This window comes from Hyperoodon ampullatus (assembly GCF_949752795.1).
Source record: "Hyperoodon ampullatus genome assembly, chromosome: 12".
In the NCBI taxonomy this organism is placed as follows: domain Eukaryota; kingdom Metazoa; phylum Chordata; class Mammalia; order Artiodactyla; family Ziphiidae; genus Hyperoodon; species Hyperoodon ampullatus.
In genome coordinates this window covers 22,304,264-22,321,817 of record NC_136925.1, presented here as the reverse complement: position 1 = coordinate 22,321,817, position 17,554 = coordinate 22,304,264, and the positions used below count along the sequence as shown (strand labels likewise).

Genomic DNA, 17,554 nt, shown 5'->3' with positions numbered 1-17,554 from the left:
TTAAAAATTCTTAATATACATTTATGATAACATTAGAATTGAAAATGTTCATTTCCTTTCAAGAGGTCATTCCTTGAAATTTCATGTTTTCTCATAGTGATAAATATGAATCAGATTAAAGTGTTCCTCAAAAGCTGCATTTCACAGTCCTATTTGCTCTAATACATTTTATGTCAACTAACAAAATTTAATTATTGTTCTTATTATAAGCTACTCAGCTTCAGTAAAACTAGCTTCCTTTGTTATAAATCAATATGGCTTAGGAGAAGAATTTATTCAAGCTGAATTATGAGAGAAGAGATATTTCATTCAATATTTTAATTTTTTCAGGCAAATATGATAGCTGGCCAATTTTTTAAAATCTAGAATGCCACTTCTATTATCATTTCACAAAAACAAATATTTTATCATTGTCTAATTCATACCGAATGGCAGCAATTGATGCTCTTGTTTTTTCACTTGTCCAAAATTAGTTTATAATTTTACCCAAGAGTTGTTGTTGCCAAGAGGTCAGTTTCTTTCTCCAGGAACACTTGACCATGCAGAGATCTGCAATCATGAGGACATGTAATATGGATCTATCGTGTTGCTTTGAAAGCTTTGAAGCCCAGATTTGACCATAACATTTAATACCAGAGTTTAGCACAGAACAAAGTTAATCGTGGAACAGTGTATACCACTGAATGGAAGTGAACCAAAATTATATTTGAAGTGGGAATAAAAGGCCTGGAGTTAAAGTTACTACACTGAAATGTTCAAGGTTTATATTCATCATTAAAAGAGACAGACCTTAAACCACATAATTTTAGAATATTAGAGAAACTATTAAGAGAAACTAACAATGCAATGTGTATGAACGGGAGTCAGAGAAAAAGAGGGGGAATAAGGAGACATTTTGCAGCTGTGAAATGTTACTACTGCTGTAGTCTTATCTAAATAGCTTTATTTTTAAAATTAAGTCTGCAATAAATACAATTAAACACAAACAAATATGCATTTTTTTTAACCCAGGGATACACAATGAAGGCGAAGTTGAAGAAAACAAACTAGGCTAAATTACATAAGTAAAAAGGCCAAAATTGCCAATCCATGACCAGCCTATTTGTCTATTTTCAGTTAATGGCTAAATGAGTTTTATGTGAGATCATATTAAACCTGAGTTTCTACATTGCACAATAGGATGATGCATCATAGCTGCTAAGCCAAGAGAATTTGATCTTCAAATACTAACACAGTGAAATAAACAAACTCCTCAAACCTTAACCTAGAATCTAGTTTCAAATTCCTAAATTCTTTCTATAAAGTGCTTCTTGTGTCCCTTTTGGACAGTACTAATATTTCCATGAGCTTTATTGTATATTTTTAAATCAATATAGAATCTCAGCAAGTGTTTGTTAGTTAACTTTGGTTGACTTGTTTTCTGAAACAGCAATTATTAGCAGTTATTCTCTACAGAGAATCAGCTAAACCAACCCACGATTCTGATAGTACAGCAAGCCTGTGCAAGTTGAAAAAACTAAAAAGCTGACAGAACAATCTAGAGGAAAAATCTTATGAAAAATATCAATTGCTCTGTAAGGTGAAAGTACTGTAGTAATGGTTCTACTTTTAGCCTCTGCTACTCATACCAGAGAAATTATCCACCATCCCATTGCTAGACTGCCATTTTTTTAACTTATAATGAAGTGTAGAACTGAACAAAATAAGAATATATTCTGAGGAAATTTATAAAATTAATAAGTATATAAAACATGGAACTTTTCTGAGTATAAAATTATGCATGATATATCTGGATAGAAGTTATATAAAGGATTAAAGCATCATGTGGATATATGTGTTTGAAAACTACTTTGTGTATTAATAAGTTAGAAATAAATTGTACTGAATTAGCAGATTAAGGTAAACATGACTCATTTGCTAAGAATGTGTCTTGGTCAGCAAGATACTTGGAAATAGGTCCAACAAAGAGGATGAGACCTCACAGTTTGAAGTTCCTGCAACCACACAAAAAAAAGAAGGAGAAACAGAAGTGAAATTTGGGAGGAATTTATGTGGAAGCCAGTGATTAAGACCACAGAGAAGTGTTGGGTTTGTGAATAAAAGAATGTCCCCGAGTCCCATTCAACACAAGAAATTTTGGGCATAGTGACTGTTGTTTCTCCTAGTACTGTGATAGCAACAGCATAAATAAACTAAGTGTTCCTGTTTGTTAAATGTTATTCCACCTGTCCTACCCAAGGCAAATATACTGTGAAGCTAATGGAGCTTAAGCTTCAGGGTCCCTCACTTACACAGACTCCTTCCAAGCCCATTAAGGGCCTAGAAATGATCTCATGTGGTCATATGTTTGAGTAAAATTCGCCGAAGATATTTCCATCACGATCAGTTACGACCTCTATTTCCTCCCATTCTGATGTTCCTTCTGATAGACTTCCCTTAGTCATGTCACATTGGAATGGCCACAGTGTGGCCAGTTAATGGGATCCAGTTAATGGGAAGTTGAACTGAGCATACATTGGTTTGGGTTTCGTGGAATGTGGTTATGTGTGATGCAGTATTTCTGTGTAGAGGTAAGTATTGCTAGCCACCCAGGAATAGAAATGGCGCCCAGGAATATTCCTACTGCCCTCTGTGCCAACTCACCTGGGATCCTGTCACGTAAAGGTGCAGGGCCAGAGGTTACGTTGCAATGTGACTTTGTCCTGCAGTGGATGGCACCATATATACAAAGATTAAAAGGAAAGGAGGTATGAGTCAGTCTATTGGAAACTCTTCCAATCACTAGGTATGTAAAATTGTTAGGGAGAGAGAAGTCTATTTTTATCCTCCTCGTCAAAAAGGAACTTCTGTCCTGTCGGCAACATACTCAGTAATGCAATGTACACAATTATCAGTGTATCATAGTCTTTTCCCCTCTTTTGAAGGAAACTGTACATGATAGAAGTTATCAGAATTACTGTTAGTATAAAAGAAGTCCGCCGTTAGTTCCGGGGTAACTCCACAGTCACCAGGGACCAAGGCTCCTATATTTCTGCTCTGTCATCCTCAGTATGTGGCTTCCTTCCTCAAGGTTCCCTCATGAGTTCAGGATAATTGCTGGCGTTCTAGCTATCATGTCCACATTCCAGGCAGTAGGAAGAAGGGAGAAGAGAAGGGTAAAAGGATGTGCTCCACAGCCGAATCAAATCCCGTTAAGGGGCCATTCCTGATGTTTCTCATAGCATTTCCCCTTTAGCCAGAACTATATGCAAAGGAGGCTGAGATAGGTAGTCTTTTCAGAGAGGTGATTTGCTGCTAGAATACAACTTGGAAAATGGCAAGCAGGTGGACAAGTGGAAACTTAAAAAAGCAGAGAAAGCTGAAATTTAAGCATCTGCAGTCGGAAAAGCCATAAAGCAAGACAAGAACGGCTGCAGAATTAGAGGCACCTGTCACTTTGAATGGGGTGTGGATTAAAAACAAGATTAGTTGAAAGTCTAACAAAAAGCCGCTAGCTCTCTAGATGCCAGCCCTAACATTGCATAGCCAGGCACCTAAACCGTTCCCACCCCAACAGGAGAAGACATTCCAGGTATTCTCACTGGAAAAGTCGAAACAGATCTCTAGCCTCAGGAATATTTCAGGGAAGTAAGCCAAAAGGTAAAATAGGGAGGTAAAGTTAAATTTTACATACTGAGTTGTGAGAACTTTAGTTCCCTGCCCTTTCTCAACTCCTAGGATAATAGCAGCCAGGCTTACACCCTCTCCTGAAATACAGAACAATAACAACAGTACAAACAAACAGAAAACTAGCCCAAGAGAAAAAAACCCTACAGACGCTAACATTTGGGCATCTACAAAGTAAGGCCTGAGTACAGGTCTACAGTAAACTGTACAGTGAAGCCACTAGTTAACACATCCTGACCAAGTTTCCAAGCCATTTTTGGTGTTTCTCTCTTAAATGAAAACAGAGAGCCCAAAATCACTAGACTTTTAAGAATGTCTCTGCAAGATCGCCTTTATTGGCAATCTAAAGGCCTGTGAGCGTAAGTCCCAGAGATGCTTGCAGCTAACGTTTATGTTACTTCCGAAGCTCTCAGTTCAGAGAAGCATATGTTGGCCTGAAAGGCTGCAGGTGATTAAAAAAAAAAAAAAAATGACAGTGTTCATGCTTGGTATTCTATGCTGTACTCTGCTCGGTCTTGTTGTTTATTGCACCACAAGATTGATGGGTGCAATAAATGCTCTAATGAGATGGTCTCTGACGTATATCAGGATTGGCTTAAGTGTAGAACTCGAGGCTCTTGGCCCCTAAAATTACCCAGTGTAGCTGCTTGCTACTTCTCTACTGAAAATGAATTACTAGCCTGCCAGACACTGGTTGAGACGGCACCACAGTTGAGGGACAGCTAAGACCAAAGGTTCCAGTCATTTCCTGGGTGATGTCAGAGAAACAGTGGAATAAGGAAGGAGCAGCTCAGTTAGTCTCATTGATTTAATGTGACCGATACATTCAGGAACGTGTGAAAGGGGGCGGGATGGGAGGAGTCTAAAGAATTCATGGACCAGAGGCATCCACTGCCTGGAGATGACACTGTCCCCATTACATGCTGTCTTTCTAACAACGGGGACTGCAGTTCAGAAAGATGTGACTAAGCTTCATTTATTGATGACAGTGTCCACGCCCCTTGTAGTAGAAGGCAAGGGAAAGTCAGCCCGAAGAGCCTAGTTATAAATTATGTGTCTGGCTGTGCATTCCAATGTCCGTCTTAGCTTAGTTTCCCATGAAAGCAGAGCCAGAGACATAGTCTCAGGTAATCCCAGAAAATGGAGAGTGATACAGGCAAGGAGAGAAAGCCAATAAAATGTGTATCACTGAATGGTTATCACCCTGTACAGCTTGGGCTCAATCCTGCTTGGGACCCTCTAAAGATCTATAGAATCCTCTTGGAATTGTATGCTATTGATAAACTGCACGTATAATTAAATAAAACATAATATTTATATTATGTATAGAGAAAAATTAAGTAAAAATAATTTATAACATTTATATAAAAATAATTTTACAAACCCTATTCTGAGAACTACAGTTCTATTGATTATTATTATGAGCACAAGTATGGCCCTTTAAGTTTTTTTTTTTTTTTTTTGCGGTACGCGGGCCTCTCACTGTTGTGGCCCCTCCCGTTGCGGAGCACAGGCTCCGGACGCGCAGGCTCAGCGGCCATGGCTCACGGGCCTAGCCGCTCCGCGGCATGTGGGATCTTCCCGGACTGGGACACGAACCTGCGTCCCCTGCATCGGCAGGTGGACTCCCAAACACTGCGCCACCAGGGAAGCCCCCCCTTTAAGTTTTTTAAATGCTAACAAATGAGATTAAAATTCATTTTGAAGAGACCTGATTTTAAAAGTCTCTAGTTTCTTGATGTTGGTTCCCATAGTCGGTTCATTTGAAGTTTGGACTAACTTCAAAGGAACTCACTTCTGTTTTTAGGATTTGAGGGTAGAGGAGAAACTCCAGCCCAAGAAGGGGGCTCTATAAGCTCTTCCCAGAGGAGGATGAGAAGGAAAAGGAGGTCTCTACAGGAACTGCTTGCATTTGGAGTGACGATAACATATTGGAGGGAGGTGGGTGAATGTGGCCTGGCAGCACAGGAGGCTTCTGCTTTCAGACCAAGGCCCACCATCTGGAGGGACAACAGGGAGTTATTGTTTGGAAATTTTATTGAGATGTGGTGACTCCTAGTTCAGTGACCAGATCATTCTTGCAACTTCAGCCATCAGCTCCTTTTTTCTTGAGTGTCTGGACCTTTCATCTACTTCTTTTATTAGGGAAGTATTATTTTATTATTTCCTCCTTCAGGATAGAGTTGGTACTCATCAGCGTTCCATAGGTGTCCGCCAGGCTCTGAATTTTTGTTGACTCTTTCTCTAGGCTAATATCCTCCAAAGATGACTCAGTTGCTACAGTCCCCCTTTGAACAGTGCCATCCTTGCCAAGGAGTTGACACTTCTCTTGAATTTGTGCTGCCAGTGTTTGTGAAATTTCAGCCAGCATTGTGAAAGCAGCATTTCCCATTTCACATGACGCCAGCTTCCAGACAACTAGACAAGTCTAAACAAATATGAGACCCACTAAAAAGCCGATGACAGGCGCACACACCATGGACTCTGGCTGGAGGCTGCAGAGGGCAGGGCCCGGATTCCCATCATCCAGCCTTGGCTCCACCACCACTGCTTGTGGCTTTCCAAGGATGCCTGAAGCCAAGCTCTGTGGTGGTTTGAAGCCCTCCCGTGGCACTGAAGCCCACCACAGAGCTCTATGGAGTAACCACACCTCTCCCAGCTCACGAAAACTTCTGAGATCCCTCTACTTACCCCCACAACATCCCACACTGGCAACCTAAGCAGGCCACCAGTGGAGCTGGCCCAGAGAATGGAGAGATCAACTTTAAAAAGTTTCTCAAAACTACGTTCCACTACCCCTCTTCTCTTCTTAATTAAGAAAAAATTATGAAACTTTTTATTTCTCAGCTGCATTGCACAGCATGCAGGATCTTAATTCCCTGACCAGGGATGGAACCCATGCCCCCTGCAGTGGAAGCTCAGAGTCTTAACCACTGGACCACCAGGGAAGTCCTGAAACATTTTTATTAAGGTAAAATATAGGGGACTTCCCTGGTGGCACAGTGGTTGAGAATCCGCCTGCCAAGCAAGGGGACATGGGTTGGATCCCTGGTCTGGGAGGATCCCACATGCTGCAGAGTGGCTAAGTCCGAACACCACAGCTACTGAGCCTGCGCTCTAGAGCCCGCGAGACACAACTACTGAAGCCCACGTGCCTTGAGCCTGTGCTCCGCAACAAGAGAAGCCACCGCAATGAGAAGCCTGCGCACCGCAGTGAAGAGTAATCCCCTGCTCGCCGCAACTAGAGAAAGCCTGCACGCAGCAACGAAGACCCAATGCAGCCAAAAAATAAATTTAAAAATTTAAAAAATGTATATATATATATATACATTCTGTGATGTACCCATATCGTAAATGTATACGCTTTCATGACTTTTGACAACTATATACACCTGTGTAACCAATATGCCAATGTAGATATAGAACACCTTCATCACCTTCAGAAAGTTCCCTCATTCCCCCTTCCAGGAGTCCCTGCTCCCTAAAGGCAATCATCTCCTTGATTTTTATCGCCATATATTAATTTGGACTCTTTTTGAACTTCATATAAATGGCATCATGCAGAATGTATTCTTTTGTATCTGGCTTCTTTTGCTCAACATCATGTGTTTGGGATTCACCCATGTTGGTCACCCCTTCTTTTGTTCTGAGTCGAATGCCATTGTACAGGCACACATGATTGGACATCAGCCCACCCCTCTTGCTCCCCATTCACTCCACCTCCTCCCAGCCCCCTCCTTTACTTTACTGACTGAAATACTTTGGGAAAGAAAACTTCCCTCCTCAACCATTTGGGTTTCCCTGAGGTATAAATTTGTACAGAAAAGTTAGGCTTAAAAGGTGATCAACTGGACTTGCTTTTTAGTGTACGTATGACCTTGCACTCTTACAGATATTTGATATGTTTTAATTCGTTGTAGTTACTATTATTATCAATACTCAAATTATCCCTTCTTTAGCTAGTATTGTCTTTTGAATCCTTTTGACAGGACCCCAGAAGCCTTTGATGGCTTCTTTCCTTCTGATGTGACAAGTTATTCCGGGTTTATCTTGTACATTTCCTGCCCCAGACCTGACATTAGCCACTCTTTCAAAGTCATGGCTCCTTTGAGGAGAAAATGATATTTAGAGACCATAGTCTGTGCTCGGGGTGCTGAGTGCTACTGACTGGTCATTGTTTCTAAGCCTTTTCAGTGAACAAAGCTAAGAAATATTATTTAAGTTGAGATATATTTGACATATAACACTGTATTAGTTTTAGGCATATAACATAAGGATTTGATGTATCTATATATTGTGAAATGATTACCACAAAAAGTATAGTTAACATGCATTACCACACATAGATACAAATTTTTGTTTTCTTATAATAAGAACTTTTAATATCTACTCTTCTAGCAACTTTCAAATATATAATACAGTATTGTGAACTATAGTCACCATGCTGCACATTACATCCCCAGGATTTTTTTTTTTTTTTTTTTTGCAGTACGCAGGCCTCTCACTGTTGTGGCCTCTCCCGTTGCGGAGCACAGGCTCCGGACGCGCAGGCTCAGCGGCCATAGCTCACGGGCCCAGCCGCTCCACGGCATGTGGGATCTTCCCGGACCGGGGCACGAACCCGTGTCCCCTGCATCAGCAGGCGGTCTCTCAACCACTGCGCCACCAGGGAAGCCCTATTTTCTTATAACCGGAGATTTGTACCCTTTGATCACCTTCACTCGTTTTGTTGAGTGAAAATGGTAACCACCAATCTGTTCTCCGAATCTGTGAGCTCCATTTTTTAAGAACCCATATGTAAGTGAGATCATATACTATTTGTCTTTCTCTATCTAACTTAAGAAATATTATTTTTTTAAAGAGAAAACATATCAGGGACTTCCCTGGTGGCGCAGTGGTTAAGAATCCGCTTGCCAATGCAGAGAACATGGGTTCGATCCCTGGTCCAGGAAGATCCTACATGCCACAGAGCAACTAAGCCCGTGCGCCACAACTACTGAGCCTGTGCTCTAGAGCCCACGAGCCACAACTACTGAAGACCATGTGCCTAAAGCCCGAGCTCCTCAACAAGAGAAACCACTGCAATGAGAAGCCCGCGCACCGCAACAAAGAGTAGCCCCCACTCGATGCAACTAGAGAAAGACTATGTGCAGCAACAAAGACCCAACGCAACTAAATACATACATACATACATCAATAAAAGAATGTACTCCCAGACATATTAAAAAAAAAGAGAGAGAGAAAACATATCACATGCAAGAACCTTTTAACTGATCTGCTTATACCAGTTTCTACTTCACTACTCCTTCCATCTCATGCTCTGCATTTCTGTCAGAATCATCCTTATAAAACACAGATCTGATCTTCATAATCCCCTGCTTAAAAACTTGTGATGGAGTCCCATTGCCAAAAGGATTAGGCCAAAGCTCCTTGGTGTGGTACACATACAGATCCCCTAAACATTTGTCTCCTAGTTTCCATTCCAACCTCTTTAACATTCATTCTTCCCTCTCCCATAGTTCAGCACACCATCCTGCTCCCGCCACACTGTGCCTTTTCTCATCTGGTTCACTTTCTCTGAAACGCCCTGATTTTTCTATTTCTTGGTAAATTTGTATTCTCCTTCAATAAATATCTCAAACATCAATTTTCTCTAAAATAAACTGCAGTCTCCTTTCCCTACAGAGGACTAATCTGTTTCCATCATATCCTACATGGTATTCCAAATGTCTTTATGTAGCACTAATGAAACTATATAGTAATGATTTGTTTACATGCATCTCTCTCTAGCTAGAATGTCCCCCAAAATGTTGGACACTTACCATTAGTGGTACTGTAGATGGTTTTACGTGTTACACTGATATGACGTTAAATATTGAATTGCATAGTGTGCGAGTTATTCCCCTTTTAATACTTTAGGGAGAAAGTTTTAGTTTTGTGCTTATGGCTTTAAGATATCTCTATTATTGTGTGATTAATTTCCCTTTTTTAAGAGAGAGCAGGCCTCAGGCTTAAAACTTTGTAGATAACAATAATTGGCTAGAATTTATATATTCATGATATTTTCTGATGATTACTTTCTGTCTATGAAACTTTAAAAATGAATATTGATGAGTGACTTCCCTCGTGGTCCAGTGGGTAAGACTCCGTGCTCCCAATGCAGGGGGCCTGGGTTCATTCCCTGGTCGGGGAACTAGATCCCACATGTATGCTGCAACTAAGAAGTCCACATGCCACAACTAAGAAGCCTGCATGCCACAACTAAAAGATCCCGCGTGCCACAACGAAGACCTGGTGCAGCCAAAATAAATAAATAAATAAAATAAATATTAAAAAAAGATAACAAGGTCAACACATCAAATCAATTGTATTTCTAAGAAAAGTTAATATTGATGATAGATTTTTCTTTTAAAATAAAAGTGAGATAAAGAAAAATAGTAAGCATATAATGGTAACAAAGTGCATCATTATGGCAAAATTCTCGTAGGATATGTGAAAATGACTTAACTCTGGGAAACACTGGGCTAGGTCCTTCAGAAGCAGGAGGCATAACATCTATTTTCATCCCCAGTTCCTAGTACTATTTTTTAAATTATTTATTTATTTATTTATAGCTGTGTTGGGTCTTCGTTTCTGTGCGAGGGCTTTCTCTAGTTGTGGCAAGTGGGGCCACTCCTCCTTGCGGCGCGCGGGCCTCTCACTATCGCGGCCTCCCTTGTTGCGGAGCACAGGCTCCAGACGCGCAGGCTCAGTAATTGTGGCTCACGGGGCCAGCTGCTCCGTGGCATGTGGGATCTTCCCAGACCAGGGCTCGAACCCGTGTGTCCTGCATTGGCAGGCGGACTCTCAACCACTGCGCCACCAGGGAAGCCCCTAGTACTATGTTTAATATACAGTAGATCATCACTAAACATTTGTCAAGTTAGGAAGAAACACCCACCTCCAACATTTTCAAGATTCAATGTCATTTTGGGGGATATATACCTAAAGTGACAGGCCTTCTGTAATCTGACTTTTCTGAAAAAGTTAAATCATATCCACTGTTATCATATAAATGACCTTTAAAATGATTTCCTATAGCTACCATGGAAGAAATCAAATTCACAAGAGGATACGACCATAGATTCTCCAACTGGATTGTGTGGAATGAGGTCTTAAAAGCCAAAGTTCAGGGGCAATAGAAGAAGGTTAACAATACATTCTATTCCAATCACCACATCAGTTTTCACCATCAAGGTCATGGTACATTTTAAGGGAGGGTAGACCAGAAGAGCTCTCACTAGAGGTGAGCTAGCACCATCTGTTGGGGAGTGAGTTCACAGCATAAGATGATATCAGCCGACTTCATTACTCCGGAATTTATTTCTCCAGAGTACTTTCTTTTCATCATACAAATTTCAAGACACTCATGCATACCCAAGTACAATTTAATTTTCAGTCAGGTCTAGTTCTCTACTATGATAGTCAAAAACAAAACTCTTTAATTAATCTGATTATAGTGTACTAGTTTTTCATGATTTGACTCTTTAATTACAGACCTGATAATTAGACTACTTTGACCCATTTAAGAAATGGAAAAAAGGTTAGTAACCTTATACAGCCACGTGGATTATAGGTTTGCTGTAGAATAACAAATATGTGTTGCACAAAACAAAAACAAACTCATAGATACAGAGAACAAGCGGGTGGCTGCCAGAGGGTGGTAGAGGGGTGGGCAAAATAGGTGAAGGAGGTTAAGAGGTACAGACCTCCAGTTATAAAATAAGTAAGCACTGGGGATGTAATATACAGCATAAGGATATGGTCAATAATACTGTAATAACTTTGTGTGGGGATAGATGATTATTAGACTTATTGTGATCACTTCATAATGTATGTAAATGTGAAATCACTATGTAGTACACCTGAAACTAACATAATGTACATCAACTAAACTTTAAATAAATAAATAAATATATATATATATATATATAAAGCAAAAAGCAAAATACATTGTTTGTTCTTATAAACCAGCCTTGGTATCTCTTGATTATCTGTGGTTATTAGAAATAGAGGTAGCCTTAAATTTTAAACTTTACAAATAAGCTGGAAACAGTCATTTTCTCCTTTCACACTCCTTCCCAAAAAATCTATAGATGAAACTGAGAGGGTAGTGTTTCTCTTGTTTACCATTTGGAATAGATGCTCCAGAGTGACAAAAAGGGAAGAGATAGCCGGCTGAGTGTGTGAAGGTAGGTGGAAAATGAGGGGGAAATCATAAGCGCTTAGATTCTAAATGACAACAAGTGTGTTGCCAGCAGTTTCCCCAGAGACAGGGCTTAGGAGTAAAGTTTCAAACATTAGAAATAAATTTGTATGTGCCTCTATTTAAAATATAACTTACAGATGACCCATCTTAAAGATTTGTCCACTAAGACAAGTTTTAACAAGTTGAAAAAAGATTTTGAGTTTTTCTTGCTATATGCTTTATGGAACTGTGATTTCAGTGGAGAGGTTTACAATCTGTTTACTTTTGAAAAGTGAGCTAAAGAAATGACATTATTTAAATGAGAAATAACCTTATCTGTTTTCCTAAAATAATTTTCCAATCGAAGTCTCTCTCTTATAAGGAAAAACCAAGAAGCATTAGATTGTAACATTTAATTACTTATTTATTTTTATGGAGGTTTAACTGATATAACATTGTGTACATTTAAGGTGTACAACATATTGGTTTGATACATTTATATATTGCAACATGATTACAATTTGCTAACACTTCTATTTACATCACATAATTATTATTTCTTTTTTGTGGTGAGGATAAAGTGTAATTTTGAAACTGTATTATTATTATTATTTTATTTATTTATTTTTGGCCTCACCCCATGGCTTGCAGGATGTTAGTTGCCTGACCAGGGATTGAACCCTAGCCCTCGGTGGTGAAAGCACAGGGTCCTAACCACTGGACTGCCAGGGAATTCCCATTAAAACTGTATTAAATGGAAAGGACATAGTAGTTGCTGCAAAGAACAATACATTCAACTGTGTTGTACAACAGGGGCTATAGTTATGAAATAATTATCAGGTTTTGCCAGTGGTGTACTCCTTGGGAATTCTCTGGCAATTTAGAGAGAACATTAACTCTCCCAAGCCTGTAGGGTACCATTTAATGCCTTAAAGCAATGATTCTTAAAGTGATACTTCTACTAAATGCACCTAGCTAAATTCTAGGACTTAGGGTAAATATTAATATGTTTGTGAACCTGGTGACAGTCAGGGTAATTAGTCTTGACCTAAGCCTTTTTTCCCTGCATCTTTAAGAGTACCCCAAAACGCCAAGGGAAGGGTAAAGCACAGCTGCATCGGTCACTCATGTCAACTGGTTTAAGGACCTGGTCAAGACGCTGGCACAGCCTACACCTGTGTAACATTCTTCAGTTGTCCATGCCTGGTAACGGTCCTCCTCCAGCCTTCCAACTAGAAAGCAGTTTACTTATGCTTCTTTACACTCCGTTGCCTTGAATCAGACTTAGAAATAGGAAGAGTGTACATGTCATGCAATATAAAGAATTAGGGACTTCCCTGGTTGGCGCAGTGGATGAGACTCTGTGCTCCCAATGCAGGGGGCAAGGGTTCGATCCCTGGTCAGGGAACTAGATCCCACGTGCGTGCTGCAGCTAAGAGTTTGCATGCTGCAACTAAGGAGCCCGCCTGCCACAACTAAGACCTGGCACAGCCAAATAAAGAATTAGGGTTCCATAACTTATTTATTTGTTTATTATTTTAAATTAAAATTGTATACATCTAAGGTGTACAATATGATAATTTGATATACGCACATAGTGAAATGATTCCCACAGTCAAGCTAATTAATATATCCATCTCCTCACATAGTTACCATGTCCATAACTTATTTTATTTTATTTATTTATTTTAAATGTAATACTGTTTATTTAACTTCAAAAACATTTCAGCATTCTAAACATACCAAAAAAAGTAACAGAATGTTGCAGATCATGTTTAGTACAGAAGGTTCTTGAACTTTCATCAATGCAGTGGCTCTTGGCTTTGCTGACAATGAAGAGTTCTATGGTTTGTTTAAAAAACAAACAGTTTAAAACTACCGCACTTCAACTAAAAAGGATCCAAAACACTTCTCATGCCAACTGACACCCCACCCCTTTTCCACAGCTAAGAATGGCAGCGGGATGCTGTGTCTCTATATACAGAAACAAGACAACCTGAAGCTAAATGGATGCCCACTGCAGTGTCCACAGGTCCAGCCCCACAGTGCACGCCCTGAGCTATGGCCCCTCCGGAAGGCATCACTCCTTCAGCCTCCACGCCAGCAAGGAGCAACAAGAGTGTGTTTTGGTTGCTTTGTTCTTTTTACAAACTATAGATATGTACAGTTGAGAACTCAGGATTCCTAGCCAATGACCATAGAGTTAACACACCACCTCACAAATTAAAAAAAAAAAAAGAAAATGCCAGAAACATCTTTAAATGCCTTGTCACACAACAGCAAGGTGCACAGCGTGAGGAGAACACGAGAGCCTTTTCATTTTAAAAATGTTTGGAAATATGTACAACTTTGATACAGTTTCCAGGTGCTCCAGACACCCATGGCCACTTCATGTAAACCATTGACAATTGCTAGAGCACTTTGAGAGACTACGATATGATCATGATCCAATTGGGTAATTCAATCTAATGAGGGCAACAGACACGTCTGGGGCGAGAGGTGTGTCAGTCACAGCGCTCCCTACTCTAAGGTATTCACAAGGAGACAGATCAACAATTTTTTTTTTTTTTTGCGGTACGCGGGCCTCTCACGGTTGTGGCCTCTCCCGCTGCGGAGCACAGGCTCTGGACGCGCAGGCTCAGCGGCCATGGCTCACGGGCCCAGCCGCTCCGCGGCACGTGGGATCCTCCGGGACTGGGACACGAACCCGTGTCCCCTGCATCGGCAGGCGGACTCTCAACCACTGTACCACCAGGGAAGCCCTCAACAGTTTTTTTTTATTCATTCTCCTCCTCCTCCTCTTCGTCCTCGTCTTCTTCATCTTCCTCTTCCACCTTTTTCCGGGCAACTTTAGAAGGACCCTTGGCGCCATCAAACTTCCCTTTAGACTTATAGTCTGAGACATCCTTCTCGTATTTCTCCTTCAGCTTTGCTGCCTTGTTGATATATGGCTGCTTCTCGCTGTCACTTAAGTTATTCCACATCTCGCCCAGCTTCTTTGCCACATCTCCAATAGAGATGCCAGGGTTTGTAGATTTGATCTTGGGGCGGAATTCGGAACAGAACAGGAAAAATCCAGACGGTGGCCTCCGGGGGCATTCGGGTCCTTCTTCTTGCCTCCCTTAGCTGGTCCGTAATCCTTCATTTCCCGATCATAGCACACTTTATCTGCCTTTGCCATTTCATCGAATTTAGACTTCTCTTTCCCAGACATTGTCTTCTACCTCTCAGAGCACTTCTTGGAAAATTCTGCAAAATTGACAGGGACCTCGGGGTTTTTCTTCTTATGTTCCTCTCTGCACATCTGCACAAAGAAGGCATAAGCAGACATCTTGCCCTTTGGTTTCTTGGGTCACCTTTAGCCATCTTGACTGTATTGTTCGCTAGTCTGGGCAGCACAGGGCATGACGTGTGGCTCCGCGCTCCACAGCTGTGCGATCCATAACTTATTTTAAATCAATTCCAGCTACCTTTAAAGTTCGAGTTTCTAATTGAACCTCCTTCCACAGTTTAAGTTCCTTTCCTCAAACACTTCTATCAATAGGAACAGGAAAGAAACCTCCTACCTAGTCACTAAGTCTTGTCAGATATGCCAATAAAAGCTTTTTTCAAACTGTAAAGAGCTTTGTAGGTTTTTTCCAATTATAAAAAGTATTTTAAAAATAATATGACAGGGGCTTCTCTGGTGGCACAGTGGTTAAGAATCCGCCTGCCAATGCAGGGTTAATCCCTGGTCCGGGAAGATCCCACATGCCATGGAGCAACTAAGCCCACACGCCACAACTACTGAACCTGCTCTCTAGAGCCTGCGAGCCACAACTACTGAGCCCTCGCGCCTAGAGCCCGTGCTCCACAACAAGAGAAGCCACTGCAATGAGAAGCCCACTCACCACAACTAGAGAAAGCCCGAATGCAGCAACGAAAACCCAGTGCAGCCAAAAATAAATAAGTTAATTAAAATAAATTAATCTGACAGTACCAAAGGTAAGAAGAAAGTGAAACTCAGAGTGTAATGCCTCCACCTAGAAACAATTCTATTTATAAATGAACATACCAATACACATGTTTTTAACTAAATAGGTTCATGGTTTACATAGAGTCTACTGAATTTTTACCCCACCTAATATGTCAGGGGGGAGGTTTATTAATAACTCTCACCTCCTCCCAAGTCTCTTTTCTCTGCAAGGTCAGTGTAGTGGGTTGAATGGTGGCCCCTGAAAAGACATGACCAAGTCCTGATCTTATTTAGAAAAAGGGTCTTTTCAGATACAATTAAGGATCTTGAGATGAGATCATCTTGGATTACCTGGGTGGGCCCTAAATCCAATGATAAGTGTCCTGGGACTTCCCTGGCAGTCCAGTGGTTAAGACTCCACACTACCACTGCAGGGGGCTCGGGTTTGAGCCCTGGTGGGGGAACTAAGATCCCGCATGCCACGTGGCACAGCCAAAAAAAAAAACAAAAAAATTACAAGTGTCCTTGTAAGACAAAGAGGAGAAAGCCGCATGAAGACGGAAGCAGAGATCGGAGGCACCAGGGACCAGAAGAAGCAAGGAAGGATCCCCCCGAGTGACTTTGGAAGGAGTGTGGCCCTGCCAACACCTTGACTTCAGACTTCTGGCCCCCTGAACTGTGAGAGAATACATTTCTGTCAGCTTAAACTACTGAGTTTGTGGTAATTTGTTCCAAGAGCCCTAGCAAACCCATATAGTCAGCATTCCAAACTTTCCTATCATACACCCAGCCTGCTCGCCAGCCTCATTTTCCTGTTCTCCAGCTTGACGCTCCTGTTTGCCTCCTTTCATGTCTTGTATTGCCTCAAAGCCTTTGCACATTCTGTTCCAGTGCACGGATTGCTCCTCTTCATTCTTCAAATATTTCTCCAAGACTCCTCAGGGAAAAGTTCAGTGACCCTCTAGGCCTGCTCACCAAGCCCCTTAAGGTAACCTTCTAGCAGCATGTAGCTCTTTTCATAGCCCTTAGCCTAGTTTGTGTGTTTATTAGTGCCATAATTCGAGACTGCCTCCTCTGCCGAACTGTAAGCTTCCTGAGAATGGGGGCCCTCCCCCACCCCTTATATTCCCAGGCCAGGCCTGAGCTTGCTGTGCCATAGCAATCACTTTTTGAATGAATGGCCACTATTCCAGAAGCATTTGCCGACCTTGGTAAACTCTCACAGCCTTTGAGACCGCTGTGGGCTAGGTAGGGTGACCATATTATTTACCCTCCAAAAGCGACCACTTCTGAGAATGAAAAGGGGTGCTACTAACAATTACAAGTCACCTGGCTACAGTCCTGGTAACAGGCTGTACTGACCACAGGAGCAAATGTGAAGGCAGGAGGATAACCAGAAGGGGATGGATATGACATTTTGGAGAGACGGGGAGAGGATAATTTAAATTTGCTTAATTGCCTCTGCATTTTCATTGATTTCTTCTACACCATGTATGCATTTGTTCGTTCTTTTATTGTCTGGTCTTCACTCAAGGATGTAAGCTCTATGAGGACGGGGACTTGGCCTCTTTTGTTCGTTGCTCTAAAACGCACCTAAAATAGTTCCTGGTGCATAGCAGGTGCTCAATAAACACTTGAATGAATGTACTCAGAGCTGAACGGCGTACCCTAAATGAATAATGGATGAAGAATCAAACCTCATAAAA

General features: G+C 41.2%; 1 pseudogene across 1 annotated transcript; it reads right to left on the bottom strand.

The window, feature by feature from the left end:
- Window positions 1–14,429: 14,429 nt before the first annotated feature.
- Window positions 14,430–15,259, bottom strand: LOC307061275 (high mobility group protein B3-like; annotated as a pseudogene). Its single transcript has one exon. The product of its transcript is annotated as a high mobility group protein B3-like (transcript).
- Window positions 15,260–17,554: the final 2,295 nt, after the last annotated feature.